Raw genomic sequence first — 14,629 nt, forward strand, 5'->3', positions numbered from 1 at the left:
CGAACTTCTTTCTGGGCTCAGCTCCCCGTCTTTGACTTCATAGATTCTGATTCCAACCAGTTTTTCTTCCTTTGTTCAGGAGCCTCTGACCAGGGTTGCTACCAGTCGGCCATCTTCCCAGAATCCCAACTTTTTTTTTTTTATAGAATTCCTACACTTTCATATCTTAGGTTTAAGTTTGTTATCCATTGTAAGTTAACTTCTGTGAGTTGTGAGAGGTGTAGATTCTATTTTAGTTTTTAACTCTATTTTTTTTTTTTGCCACATTTCTCATTTCTGTGTTTGTTTTCCTAAATCAAAAATAGCTAGTACTGTGGTGTAAATGTATGTACCCTCCAAAGCTCATGTTGAAATTTAATCTCCAATGTGGCAATATTGAGAGATGGAACCTTTAAGAGGGTCATGAAGGCTCTATCTTCATAAAGGATTAATCTATTAATGGATTAATGGGTTAACAGATGAAGTAGTTATCATGATGTTGGACAGTGCCTTTTTAAGGAAAGAAAGAGAGACCTGAGTTGGCATGCTCCACCACCTTACCCTGTGATGCGTTTCACCTTGGGACTCTGAAGGGAGTCTCCATCAACAAGATTTTCACCCGATATGCTTCCTCAACCTTGGACTTTCCAGCCTCTGGAACTGTAAGAAAGAAATTTCATTTCTTTATAAATTACTCAGTTTTACATATTCTGTTATAAACAATAGAAGTAGACTAACATAGGTAGATAGATGGGAAGATAGATAAATAAGTAGATATATATCTATATATAGATAGATATAGATAGATAAAGTATAGAGATAGATAGTTGCTATTTATATCCTTTTCTTTATGCCTCCTCATATTTGAAATACACTTCCCTGAATTTACTCTTTTAATGGATTCTATTGTTTTCAACTTGCATACAAATTTTCACATCTGAATCAAACCCAATATATAGGACTACCTCAGGTCCTATTATTTTTGTGAATCCCTGGATCTTGCCATGGCCTGTGGCTGGGTCTGGGCACATCTTGCATCCTCCTGGTTGTTAACGAAGCTCTTTTGGCTCACCAACCCACCTAGCACTGCTGAACCACACTGGAATGTTTTGGTAATAGCTATACCATATTTAGTCACATGCTGTCCTGCCCAAACTAGTCACAACACTATTGCTCTCCTTCAGCCAGTCCATGTTGGCACAGAGTCTTCTGCAAGCAAGTAGCCTCCAATCATTCCAAAGAGGAAGTCACAGAAAACTTGCCTCTGTTCTCAGCTCCCCTGAACTCTCTAGAGTCATTTCTCTTGCAATCTGGATTTTCCTTTCCACTGGGATTTTAATTTAGTTGAGAGGGTATGTGTGTGTGTAACCTTTATTCTCATCTCTTCTAATATTCCTTTAATCAACAAAGGCTTTGCTAGCTTCCTTGTGTAGAGATAAACTACACTCACGTCACATTCAGTTCCTCCTTACTTGGTAGCTTACGTAGAGAATCCCTGTGACCCAATTTTTAAAGGACATTATTCCTAGATTAAGACTTGTACCAGAGTTCTATCTGGTTTTGCATTTTTTCTGAGACTTTTTTTTTTTTTTTCTTTTAATAGAGCATTGTTACTGGCAGTTGAATTAAGATAAATTGTGATAAATTTGTTGGACGTCTGCTTTGTCTTGCTGGTGCAAAGTACCTTCCAGTACTGTATGAAATATATATTGAGTGAACAGAGTTCTCCTTTTAAAATATTCTAAAGTAATAAATGGTCTTCCTATGAATTAAACATTTTGGTAATACATGTACATGGTTCAACTACTTAGAAATACGTAAGGACATATAGGTAAAAGTCTTCTCTGTCTCTATTTCTGCCATCCAGAAATACTGTATGCATATTTTAGAATGTAGAAATATATGCAAAAATTTTTACATATTTTATTTTTACACAAATGATAGCTTATTGGACAAATTGTTTATATTTTAATTTTTGTTTAATATGATAGGGATCTATATAAGAGTCCTAACACATTTTCATCATCATTCTTGTAGCTCTGTATTATTCCATTTTATCCATGTTTTTCCCCCCAGTTGTTTGTCCTTACAATTGTATAAAAAAATCTTCATGAGGTTTTATTTGAAAAATAACATTTCTGGATAAAAAAATACATTTTTAATATTTCCAAATTGGACCTTGTATAAATTAGCAATCAGATCAACAATATATATGAGTAAATTTTCCTAACACAATCTCCCCCATGTAGTATAGTCAAATATCCTGACCTTTACCAACTTGATAAAGTATTTTTCAGAATGGTTTTAATGTGCATTCTTATTACTAGTGAGATTAAGCACTTTAACATGCTCAAGACAATTATATTTATTTTTGATGGACAGTCATTTTATATCCATTGCCCATTTTAATTGAAATTTTAGTTAATTTATTATGAATTTGTAGAAGCTACTTATGCATTGGAGAAAATAGTCTGTTTTCTGATATGATATGTAATAATTAATTCCCTAGTTTTAGTCTACGTTTTTATTGTGCTTCTAATAGTTCTTACCATGCAGAAATTTTGTATTTTTGTGCAAATTAATGTGTACTTTAAAACCATAAATTTGTACTTTATGGTTTTAAAGTATACATAAATGGTTTTAAAAATATTTCTTATTATGAATTTATAAAATAACATTTTCTTCCTCATTGAATAAGCAATATTTTTTCTTGTTTTAGATCTACTTCACATGAAATATTAAAATTATTGTAGCCTTTCTTCTATTTCTAGACTTTCTTTTCTGTTCACTGCTTTGTTTTTTAGAAGTCAATATCACATTGTTTTGTTAATGGTTCTGTGATATATTTTTATCTTTGATATAGAATAAGGCTGCCACATACTATGTGATATATGTAATTCCAAAACATCTAAACATGACAATGAATGATATTGGCAATATTGAAGTATCAATAATACATACATTGCTGGCATTACCATACACTGGAAGTTTAGAGATCAGTGTAGAAATACACAGCCAAAGCCAACAAATATTCTTATCCTGTAGTTCAGTAATAGCACTCGTGTTAGGTATCAGGGAAAATAATTCAAGTAAATGAACACATGTATGTGCAAACGTTCTCTGCTGCATTACTTACAGCAGAGAAAAATTGGGTAGAGCCTAAATGACCAACGAGAAAGAAACCAAAAATTCATTTTGTGAAATGATCTAAATGGAATAAAATAATAATCATTAAAACTATGTAGCATCCTGGAAAAATATTATGAATGTAATTAATTGTTAACAGCAAAATAAAACACTGTAATAACAAATATGTAGGAAGCATATATACATAGGGGTATTCAGCAATGATTAACTTTTGTCCTTTTTTTTTTTTTTGCAGTTTTTGGCTGGGGCTGGGTTTGAACCCACTACCTCCGGCATATGGGGCTGGCGCTCTACTCCTTTGAGCCACAGGCACCAACTTTTGTCCTTTTTAAGAGATTGCATTAGAAATAGGCTTTCCAAAGTTTTAAACTGTGCATATAAAATATTTTAACGACTTCAAGTGCCTTTTATTTGGAAGTTCTCTGAAGATTATTTTATCACATATTTACCCTTTATATTTTATTGTGTTATTATTCTTAAGCCATCAGTTAGTTTAAATTTTAAAGGATTTTAAAAGAACATTTTAACGATGCATTAATTATTTTGCTAAGAAATGGATAATCAGAGATTACCATAGCAGAATGACATTAAAATCTGAGTTATTAAAAAATCATCTTTTAAGAGCTGTCTTGTTGTCAAGTAGAGCTATAAAAATTGTGCCACGATTACACTAATGTGAAAAAGAAGAAGGGGGGGAGAAGGAAATAGAAAAGGGAAGGGGAAAAGCTTCTATTATAGAATTCTAGGTTTTAGGTTTTTCTTTTCTCTATATTGGGTGAAAATAATGATACTTGCCCAGCCCATGTTGCCGGATTGTTCCAAGACTCAAATGAAAGAAAACACACATATAAGAGAAATTTATTGTAATAATTATAAAAGTGCTTATTAATGTCATTTGCCTTCTAAATGTGCAATGTTCCACCTGCATTGAGGGAATAATGGCACTGTTTCCACTAATACAAGTTGAGGTTGATAATATCTTAAAGAGATTTGGCTTAAAGGCAGCCCAATTATGTCTAGCTCCACACTTGCAGGGAGCTGGCTTTTTTTTTTTTTTCCTTCTAGAGAGCATTGCTTCACAAATCTTGACCTTAGTAGAGACCGAATGAAAAAATGCACAAGCTGACATTGACTTTGAAATATCTGACAGGACACAGGACTGAAAGCATCTATCAATAATTCATTTCAGGTTACAGGGCAGAACAGAATCCCTGCTGGTTTTAAAGCCATTAATTGGTTGTTAGACTCCATTAAGTCACTCTGGATGTGGAAAGTGTGTCTGAAGTTAAAAAGACACAGACAAAAAAGGCAGCTCATTTTTTTGCACAACTGGTGTGACATTTTTGCCAAGGGGGGGAAAGCCTAGGTCAAAAGGAGCTGAAAAATTGAGACTTGACATGTATGCTTCTTTGGTCTTTATCCCTAGGAACCAAGAAAAGATGGCAAGTCTTTCTCAACCCATTGCCCTTTCTCCCAAATGAAACATAATTTTTATCTTGAAAGTCAGTTCTTCTATGGCTGTTTCATAATGAATACTGTTCGCAGGTATTTTATTAAAAGTTTATGTTTTAAAAACCAAAATAAATAAATAAAACCCCAAAAAAGGAACTCTTAAGTTCAAAGCTCAAAGTCAATTCTCCAAAATAAATAAATAAATTTGCTAAAAATCACCTATTCACCAAAAACTAAGATTTCTTGAGCAAAATCTAGGACCTCTTGTTGTAGCCATTTGGTACTAAAAGCCAAAGCAACAATAGTGGCTGGGCACCTGGAGGGACGGAGGCTTGATCAGTGCAGGCTCAGCAGCGGCAGGCACAGTTGCAGGTGATGGGTTTGATATTTTGGCAAAATAATTATGAAATGAATGGGTCATTCTGAAATTTTGCTTTTGACCTATTTTGAATCTTGGAAAATAGATTTTTAGAGCTTTTGTCTGTGCCCAAGTATTGACCACCAACAAGTGGCACCCTCACTTTCCAAAGTCTTCCTTAATTTTAAAATTTTTTCATTTCATTACTTGTCTTTCTAAATAACCACAATGGCACCAAGAAAACTACAATTGCATATAAGATTATGGAATAATACAGCCGTGCTGTTTATCTACCATACAGAGCTCTTCTCTTTGTGTATTTAGCATGACACTTATCATTTTGTATACAGACGTCCTTTAAGAGCACTTAATTCTCATGAAAACCCAGACAGGAAAGTGGAAAACGTATTTGTGTCTCAAGTTTTTCAGATGAAAAAAAGAAATCAGACCTAGAAAGTTTAAGTGAATCTAAATGTGACACAGATGAATAGGCACACTGCTTTCTTGACAGCATTCCAGACATCATTCTGTGAAGTCCTCACCTGATTCTATGACATCAGGGGGGTGACTGCAAAATGTCCATTGACTCCATGCAATGCTTTTGTAGGTCAAAATAATAATAATAAAACATGAGGAGATGACCACTCTTCCTGATAAATAGTGAAATATTCTTCCAGCCTTTTCCTCTTCGCACTTGATCCTTCAACTTAGGAGCTCCCTTTCTTCTTTCCATTTCCAATAGTATTTGCCTGTGTTCTCCCAGAAGATGAATGCACAGGGACACTAATATTAAGTTTTTAAATGGGCATATATAAATGTCTTTCTTTTAAAAAGTACCTTTCTAGTACACATGAATTATAATTGTTTCAACATTATAAAACCAGCAGAATCATTCATCAGGAATGACTAATCCACACAACGTAATTACACACGCGTGGCTTACTAACAGACAAAGTATATTCTAGAACATGGGAAACAGAAATACAGGCATAGACACAGGTCTTGTTCTTGGATTCTCCTCACCATATGATTCTGGTTTCACTGTTGCCATTTCAGAAACTGTAACTCAGGGACTATGAAAATATCCACAAACTTCAGTCCAAGAAATGAAACATAAAAACTTCATGTGTTTTGTAATGATTTATTTATTTTATTTCTCTACCACCATTGCTGCTGAGGAAGGAAAGTTTTTAACAGTTCCAAAAACTGTATTAATTATATAGAATGTATCTCTATGGAGTTCTTGCTCCACTCCTCTTGATATGAGATGTCCCAGAAGGAAGTATCTTAAATGCAGTGTTTTCGAAAATGTATTCTTGTCTTGCCTCCTTTCAGCATATCTATCAACTCCCAAATTGTTATTATGATCTCATTATAAATACAGAAATGGATGCCTGAGCATGCAATTAAAATAAAGAGACCTTTGACATAATAGTTCAGTTCCATATTCAGAAAATAAAACAGAGACCTAGAGAACATTAATGGATTACCCGAGGAAGTGACTTATAAGTAACAAAATCTTAAAGAGTTCATTGTAGTCTGTTCTTTTCTTTATTATAAATTGTCTCTACAGTCTTCTTGGACCTTACTTGTAATACAAGGTGTATGATCTGTATTCAAAACAGTAGTAGTCCAGTTTCCTCTCTTGGAATATAATATAGTTAAATGATTTCTTAGAGGTGTGTGTGTGTGTGTTCCAATTTATTAAGACAATAAAGGCAACCTTTGAACATTTCAGACCTCTAAGGAAAAGAATTTTTCTATGCATGAAGTAACAATATTGAAACAATTCATCCTTTGCATGGGGGTCATTACAAAAGTTTTGAGATACACAAAAATCCAGAAACATAAGATCCACATGGAAGTCCTCCCAGCAACACTGTTAAGCTAGGCAAGTTGAAACTTGCATGGGTGAATCAGAAGGACGCTGCCAACCGTGTTTCTTGGAAGTGAAACAGTGGACCCTAACACAGTCTGTCTCAAAGCTTTAACAGTAACCCAGTATTTGTTTCCAAGAACCAATGAAAGATGCCATATCTGTGATTATCTATGATTTAAAGTTTCTTAAGAAACTTAGGGGAGAAAGGTAGGCATGATGTAGTGATTAGGAAATAAGACAAGAGAGGGACACACTTCTGTCTTTGGGGGGAAAGTGTGGCAGAAAGTGGAGAGAACCTGCCAGAACTCCACTGTGGCTTCATGGTGGGCACACTCAGCAAAGCCAGCGTTCCCAGCCACTGGATGTGTTTTTCTACATAAAAATACAACTCTTAACAAAAACAGCAAGGCATAAATATTAAGTAGGCCTAGCATGAAATTATGTTTAAAGAGTAAAGTAAGTCACAAGGATATACACAAGCTATCCTTTTATGTGAATATTTTGAAAAGTGTCTTGGAGGAAACTCGCTGGCTCCACTAAATGTCTGATATACGGAGGAGGAAATCAGCTACAGGCCGTCACCATAGAGCCGAGTCTCTGTTAAGGACCCTGGACGCTGGCTCTGGGGTCTGATATGACTGAATTGGACAAGGAAAACAAGTCAGGCAGAAAGAAAGCTTTCTTGATTAGAAAAAATAGTAATAATTTCTTTTGCAGAGTCAGGAGATGCTATGCCTCACAGGGGTTTGTAATTTTCTTTTTCTAACTTAAAAAAAAAAAGTGGAAGAGAATTGCGGTGGAGAACAAAGTAGCCCTTCTCTCTGCTCCAAAACCTACAGAAAGGTGAAGGAGCCCAATGGCCTGTCTGAACGCAAGAAATCGTCACTGAAGAAACAGGTAGCAAAAAGCAGGAGTGAAACAAGGGGACTGGAACCTCCTTCACATACATTAAAAAGCCTCATAAAGAATCACTAAAACAAAAATAAAAGTTTTGAAGAATAACTTCACCACCTCAACTAATCAAACTATTCCCCTTTTTGTTTTCTGATGTATGTGCATTTTTCCAGTTGACATTATAGTTTCACACAGTGATAATTCTTAGCATCTGTGCCTGTTTTATCCTATATCTCTGCTCAAACTTTAATATAAATATGTGCCTTACTATGAATTTTTAAAAATTCTTTCATAAAGAATTTTAAGGGCTAATGTGACTCAAAGCAAATGAGAGAGAATAGATTAATAATGGTTTGTTCTTACCTGATGTCTGCTTTGGGGTGATTTAAATTTTATTTTCTGCAGAAGACTGTTTAATGAGTTGTTATTTTAAGTAATTTACCAAATTTCATCATTACACAGACAAAAAATTTTGTTTTATAAAAGACAATGAATTGTTAAATGTACTAATTCCATTAGTAAAATACTATATTGCTAGCATTTTAAAATATCTTTCTTTGGTTCTATGTATATGTTTTATACAAACACACATAATCCCTGACTCCACAAGCATGGAATCTATACCACCTAGATGATCCTGTACATTGTTGTGAAGCTACTCTTTTTTTACAAAATATAAAACATCTAGAAATATAAATGTCTTCTCTGTATTATTCTTCACTATACCATTTATGTGAATATTTCATTGTTTAGATAAGCAGGTCCCCATTGTTAGACATTTGAGTTTGACTCTAGTTTCACTTTTAAAAATAATTGAGTTATGATTACCTTTGTCTACACATGTCTACAAATATCTCTGATTATCGTCTTAGGGTAAGTGGCTGGATGAAAGGCTATGTGCCTTTCAGGTCTTTTGGTTAATACTTCCAAAAGCCTTCCGGGATGGCTTTATTAACAATGCCTACACCAGCACGTTTACCAGGAGAATAGTACCCTTTTCTCATGCCCTTCCGACTTTAGATACTTAATTAAAATAAGATCTTTAGTGATTATTTTAAAAAGCAAAGGATAAAATAAATATTTTAAAGAAGTAAATGTTTGTGCAGCTGAAAATTATATGATAAGCTCACTGGCCCCTGCACGTCTCCTCATACCTGTCCCCTTTTTCATTTCCTACAGTGATTAGATTCTTTTTTGTACTTTCATGCTATTTGAAATATCAATAGCTTATCTATGGAAACATAGTGGGCTGAATGGTGGCCCTCGAGATATATACACATATCTATATATGTATATATATCTATCTATCTCCATGTCTCTATGTCCCAATCCCCAGAATCTGTGAGTATTACCTTATTGGTTATCCTAGATTATCTGAGTGGGTCATAAATACAATTATAAGTGTCTTATAAAACGGAGGCAGAAGAAGATTGGAGAGACACAAAGAGGAGAAAGCAATGTGAAGATGGAGGCAGAGAATGGAGAGATGTGATCGCAAGCTAGGGAAGCCAGGGCAGGAGCCAGAAGCTATGGAGGTGGCAAGAAGCAGAGTCTCCCTGGAGCTCCGAGGGGAAGGTGGCCCTCCTGGAGTCTGGATTTCTGGCTTCCCTAACGGCAGGGAAAATTCCTAGTTTTAAGCCACAGAGATTATGGTGGTTTGTTGTAACAGTGCTCTAAGAAATGAATGCAGTGAACCGTATTTCTAGAAAACCTCCTTTCATTCTTCTCCTTTTTTTCTTTTTTGGACGGGGTCAAAGTCTCACTTTGTGGCACTGTCATAGCTCACAGCAAACTTTAACTCTTGGGCTCAAGTGATCCACCTGTCTCAGCCTCTCAAGTAGCTGGGGCTACAGGCACCCACACCAGGCCAAGCTAGTTTTTTTTTTTTTTTTTTTTTTTAAATTTTTAGCAGAGACAGGGTCTTGCTCTTGCTCAGGCTGGTCATGAACTCCTGAGCTCAAGCAATATACACGTCTCAAGCTTCCAAAGTGCTGGGATTGCAGGTGTGAGCCACCATGCCCAGCCTTTTATTTTTCAATAATCCTGTTTCTCCATTCAAGAATAATTTTAGATTCATTTTGTCAAAGACTAATGAAAAATAAAATGCTATTCTGAAGCCACTTAGAAGACTGTATAAAGTTAACTGGGAACAGTAGAATTCTTTACAATTTCAATCCTCACAGCTAGGTGCAGGTTATAGCACTTCAGTTATCCTTTTGTTTTTACTCAATAAAGCTTTGACCTTTGTTTCTCTATGGACTTTGTAGTTGAGTTTATTTTTAAGTTTTTTTTATTGAGTCATATATACATAGATCATGAATACAGTTATGCCTTGTGGGATTCAATGTGTTGAATATTTGTACAAATTGGAGTGCTTACATCCTACTAATTTACATAGCTTTCACCTTATTTACTTAATCACAGTATTAAGACATTTGTGTTCAATATTTGACAGATTTGACTTGTACCCTTGCAATATGCTCCATAGGTGTGATCCCACCATTAACCCTCCCTCTATCGAGCCACCCCCTTCCCTTCCTATGCCCCTCCCCTTCCCTCCTTCATCCTGGGCTATAGTTGTGATTCATCTCTCATATGAAAGTGTGAATGATTATAAATTGACTTTATGGTAGTACTGAGTACACTGGATATTTTTATTTTATTGTTAATATAATTGAGTGGGTTTTTTTTTTTGCCATTATATGTTCTAAGTAGTCACATCTGATAGAACTTTCTATAGTAATGGGAACCTTCTATAATTGCACTTACTCATATGGCCAATGCTAGCCACGTATGGTCATTGAACACTTGAAAAAAAGGGTTAGTGTCCTTGAAGAACCAATTTTTTCATATTATTTAATTTTAATTCATGTAAATTTAAACAACCTATGTGCTAGTACCTACAGTATTTATCAGAAGACTAGGAGGGGATAGCAAAATAGTTAAGAGCATGGGCTCTGGAGTTATTTGGTCGGAATTTATATCTTAGATCCACCATTACTAACTTGGTGGAATTACCATGGAAAATAACCCCAAGAACCTGTCTGGAAGCTGGGAACAGGTGGTGAGGTCCTAAGGAAGGTGGGGACCTGGGTCATTTGAGGCTTCATCATAGTCTTCAAGCAAGAGGTAAGGGATAGGAAATACTTCTTCATCCTCAAGGAGTTCCAGTTCAAGGTTGTTATGTGCAGCTACCAAACACCCCCATCCCTAATCTCAAGGTCCCATTCTTGATCTCTCAGTACCCTGCCCTTGGTGTTGGGAACGTCCCAGGACTGAGAATACCTTGTTCTGTGATGTCTTCCTGGTCTCACAGTTCCTTAGTTTGGCTCCCATCTCCACCACAGCTATAGAAAAAAAGGATTGCTTTGAACATTGCCAAAGAGGCCCAGGAAGAAAGAAAGCCCAAAGAGGCTTTTACACTTGACTTTGAACTGGTGATTGATTGCCAATAGCTTGCCGTCTCTCTCTTCAAAGCATCAGTGGTGTTTAACAGTAGCTGCCAAATTCTACAAACCACATAATTACAAGTTCCCTTACATTGCTCAAATGCCAGAAATATTGCTCAAGGTAGAGATTTGGGGTCACGTAATCAACTAAGAAAGTGCTTTCAGGGAAAAAAATGAGTGAAGTGAGCAAGGAGGGCAAAGAAAGGGGATAAATAAAGAAGTGGTCTCAACTGGAGTTTATACAGCACAAGTTGTGTATATCACAGACTCTGCCCCACTGAGGCAAGGGTGTTGGCTTTTCATGGCCCTATGCCAGACATCCACTCGCTACAGGCCACCAGGGGAAGGAGTGGGGGAAGGAAAGCCCAGGGGGAGGCAACTTCTGCTTTGCAGAGTATAATTTTCTAGAGAAGTTGTATTTGTGAGCTTTTAGTGGTTAACACAGCTATAGGACATTTGCTTCTGTTCTGGTAAAGAAAATTTTGTAAGGCTGCCAAGACTGTCTTCTACCCTATTTTTTTTAATGAGTACTGGAGATTGAGTTTTATTCAAAGAGTTTTTATCCTTTCAGATCACCATGTGTTTTATTTTCATTTGAGCTGTATGATTCATTATATCAATAGCTATTGGTTGTTTATTTATTTTAGTAATTGATTTATTACTGAATCACCCTATTCTACCTTACCCATGATAGGTTAGTCTTTTTAAATTCAGTTCACTAATATTTTATTTGTCTTTTTTCCCTATTATGTATAGCTAAATCGAGTCTACTCTGATACAAGTAACTGAAAAAAAAAAACCAAACAAACAAAACTCCAATAATTTGTTCACTCACAATTTTTCAATTTGGTAAGGCTTAGAGGGCAAGTTTGTTACCTTTCTGCCTTGTATATATATCCATGGGGATGGAATATTTAAGATAGCTTCCTCACTAACATATCTGCCACCTTATTTGAGAGGGCCTGATATATGTCTCTCTCCTCTATAGCTTCTCTCTCTGATTAGCTTGGGCTTCCTCACAGCATGGTGGTAGGGTTCCAACAAGGAGTATTCCAAGAAGACTATCCCAATGTACAAGCACATGCCAAGTTTCTACTTATACCAAGCATGATAATTTCCTATTGACCAAAGCTAGTCACATAGCCAAGCCCAAAGTCTTTGTGGGACTACAGAAGAGTGTGAACACCATGAATTACAGGTCACATAAGACCATCAAAGTACCTGAAATCCAAGACATTGACATCAAAATTAGTTCAGATGAGAATAAAGATCCTTGAGTGTAGCTCATCTCAATCTGAAGACCTGTGAGCTAAACAGATATGTGTTCATTCTCTGCTCTCTTAAAAGCCCAATATACATTGATGATTCTGGAGAGAAAAGCTGCAACAGACACTGCCATTCAAAATGGAAAAACAGGAAGAACACAGCCATCACTGTGAAGGAGCATTTCTTCAAAGCTCCTGTGCCCATATTCCAGTATCCTTACTATTAATAGTCAGTCATCATCCCTCAGAGGCATTTCCTTGGAACTAGACTCTGTTCTATTAGCTCTGGTTTCTCTCAGATTCATTCTTCTTTTTTCATAAAGTCTTGCTTTTTGCCCCTGAGTAGTATTTGCAACTGACTTTCTGCCTGTTGTGAACATTTCTGTCCTTTTAAATCCAAATTGCCAAGACTCACATGTTATAATTCTCTTCTAACAAAGTATGAGTTTCTTATGAATCCAACTAAGTTTCAGCCCATTATACAAAAACTGCACTCACAAATCTCTTCAACACAGTTCACTCTCAAACTTCAAGCAAGGGATCTACTGGATCACAGACTTAACCATTCTGACAGCACAAGAGGATATATGAGACATGCCTCTAAGACTCTTAAAAGCTCTTTCCTCTTGACCGGAAGACCTATAAAAAATGACCTTAAATTTTTTCTAAGGTTTCAGCAAAGAATTTTATAAGTACACCCATTTTTTTTGTTTACTTGAAAGTCTTTTATCAGGAGAGACATGATGAAATGGGTAAAATAAATAAAAACCCATGACTAAAAACATATCAACGAACAATCAACGAACATATCCTTCATTGACAAGGATGAAACAGAAGCATTTATTTTAAAACTACATTACTGAGTTTTGCTCCAGTGTTTGGGTTTCTCCTCGGCCGCCCAAGATGAACCAATTCTTCGGGAAAGCGAAACCCAAGGCTCCCTTGCCCAGCCTGACTGACTGCATTGGCATGGTGGACAGCCAGGCAGAATCTATTGACAAGAAGATTTCTCAATTGGATGCTGAGCTAGTGAAGTATAAGGATCAGATCAAGAAGATGAGAGAGGCCCCTGCAAAGAATATGGTCAAGCAGAAAGCCTTGCGGGTTTTAAAGCAAAAACGGATGTATGAGCAGCAGCAGGACAATCTTGCCCAACAATCTTTTAACATGGAACAAGCCAATTACACCATCCAGTCATTAAAGGACACCAAGACCATAGTTGATGGTATGAAACCGGGAGTAAAAGAAATGAAAAAAGCATACAAGCAAATGAAAATTGACCAGATTGAGGATTTACAAGACCAGTTAGAGGATATGATGGAAGATGCAAATGAAATCCAAGAAGCACTGAGTCGTAGTTATGGCTCCCCAGAATTAGATCAGGATGACTTAGAAGCTGAGTTGGATGCACTGGGCGATGAGCTTCTGGCTGACAAAGATAGTTCCTACTTGGATGAAGCAGCATCTGCACCTGCAATTCCAGAAGGTGTTCCCACTGACACAAAAACAAGGAGTTCTGGTGGATGAATTTGGATTGCCACAGATTCCTGCTTCATAGACTTGCATCATTCAAGTATCTCGTATAAAATGAACATACATTGTGGGACTGGCAAATGTGTTATCTTTCCGAATTTTCCATAAGATTTAGGTTTTTTCTTTTCTTTGAAAGAAAAGTTAATTACATTGCTTCCCCCCACCGCCCAGTAAGAGACTCATCCCTTTGGAGATGCTTTCTTTGTACTAAAATTTGATTCCTTTTTCTCTTATGAAAGACTAACTTACTTAAAAGTATCTTTGTATGACTTATTTTCATTCATTAGTGATCATTTAAAATAAAATCAAGGAAATGGGAATCTTTAAAAAAAATAAAACAAAACTACATTATTCTCTCCACTTTCTTCCTCTCCTTCTCTAGCTTCTTTGCTTTTAAAATCTAGGTTTGGGGAAGATTGGAAACTTTGATTTTTTAATACCAAATCTTCTTTATATTTTTAAATAATTTTTGCTGACTTGCTAAGATTTCTTGTTTGTTGATTCATTGTAAGAATATTTTCCTTTATATATTATTACTATTATTATTGTTTGCCATTTTTGGCCAGGGCCGGGTTTGAACCTGCCACCTCCAGCATATGAGGTCAGTGCCCTACTCCTTTGAGCCACAGGCATTTCCCCCTTTATATTCTTGAATAATTACAATAGCAATTTT

At 36.0% G+C, this 14,629-nt stretch overlaps 1 pseudogene; it reads left to right on the forward strand.

Annotated features, from left to right (window-relative positions):
* The first annotated feature begins 13,326 nt into the window (after positions 1-13,326).
* Positions 13,327-13,981, forward strand: LOC100954566 (annotated as a pseudogene).
* The last annotated feature ends 648 nt before the right edge of the window (positions 13,982-14,629 follow it).

This window comes from Otolemur garnettii, unplaced genomic scaffold, assembly GCF_000181295.1.
Source record: "Otolemur garnettii isolate 467f Iridium unplaced genomic scaffold, OtoGar3 scaffold00011, whole genome shotgun sequence".
NCBI classification, from domain to species: Eukaryota; Metazoa; Chordata; class Mammalia; order Primates; family Galagidae; genus Otolemur; species Otolemur garnettii.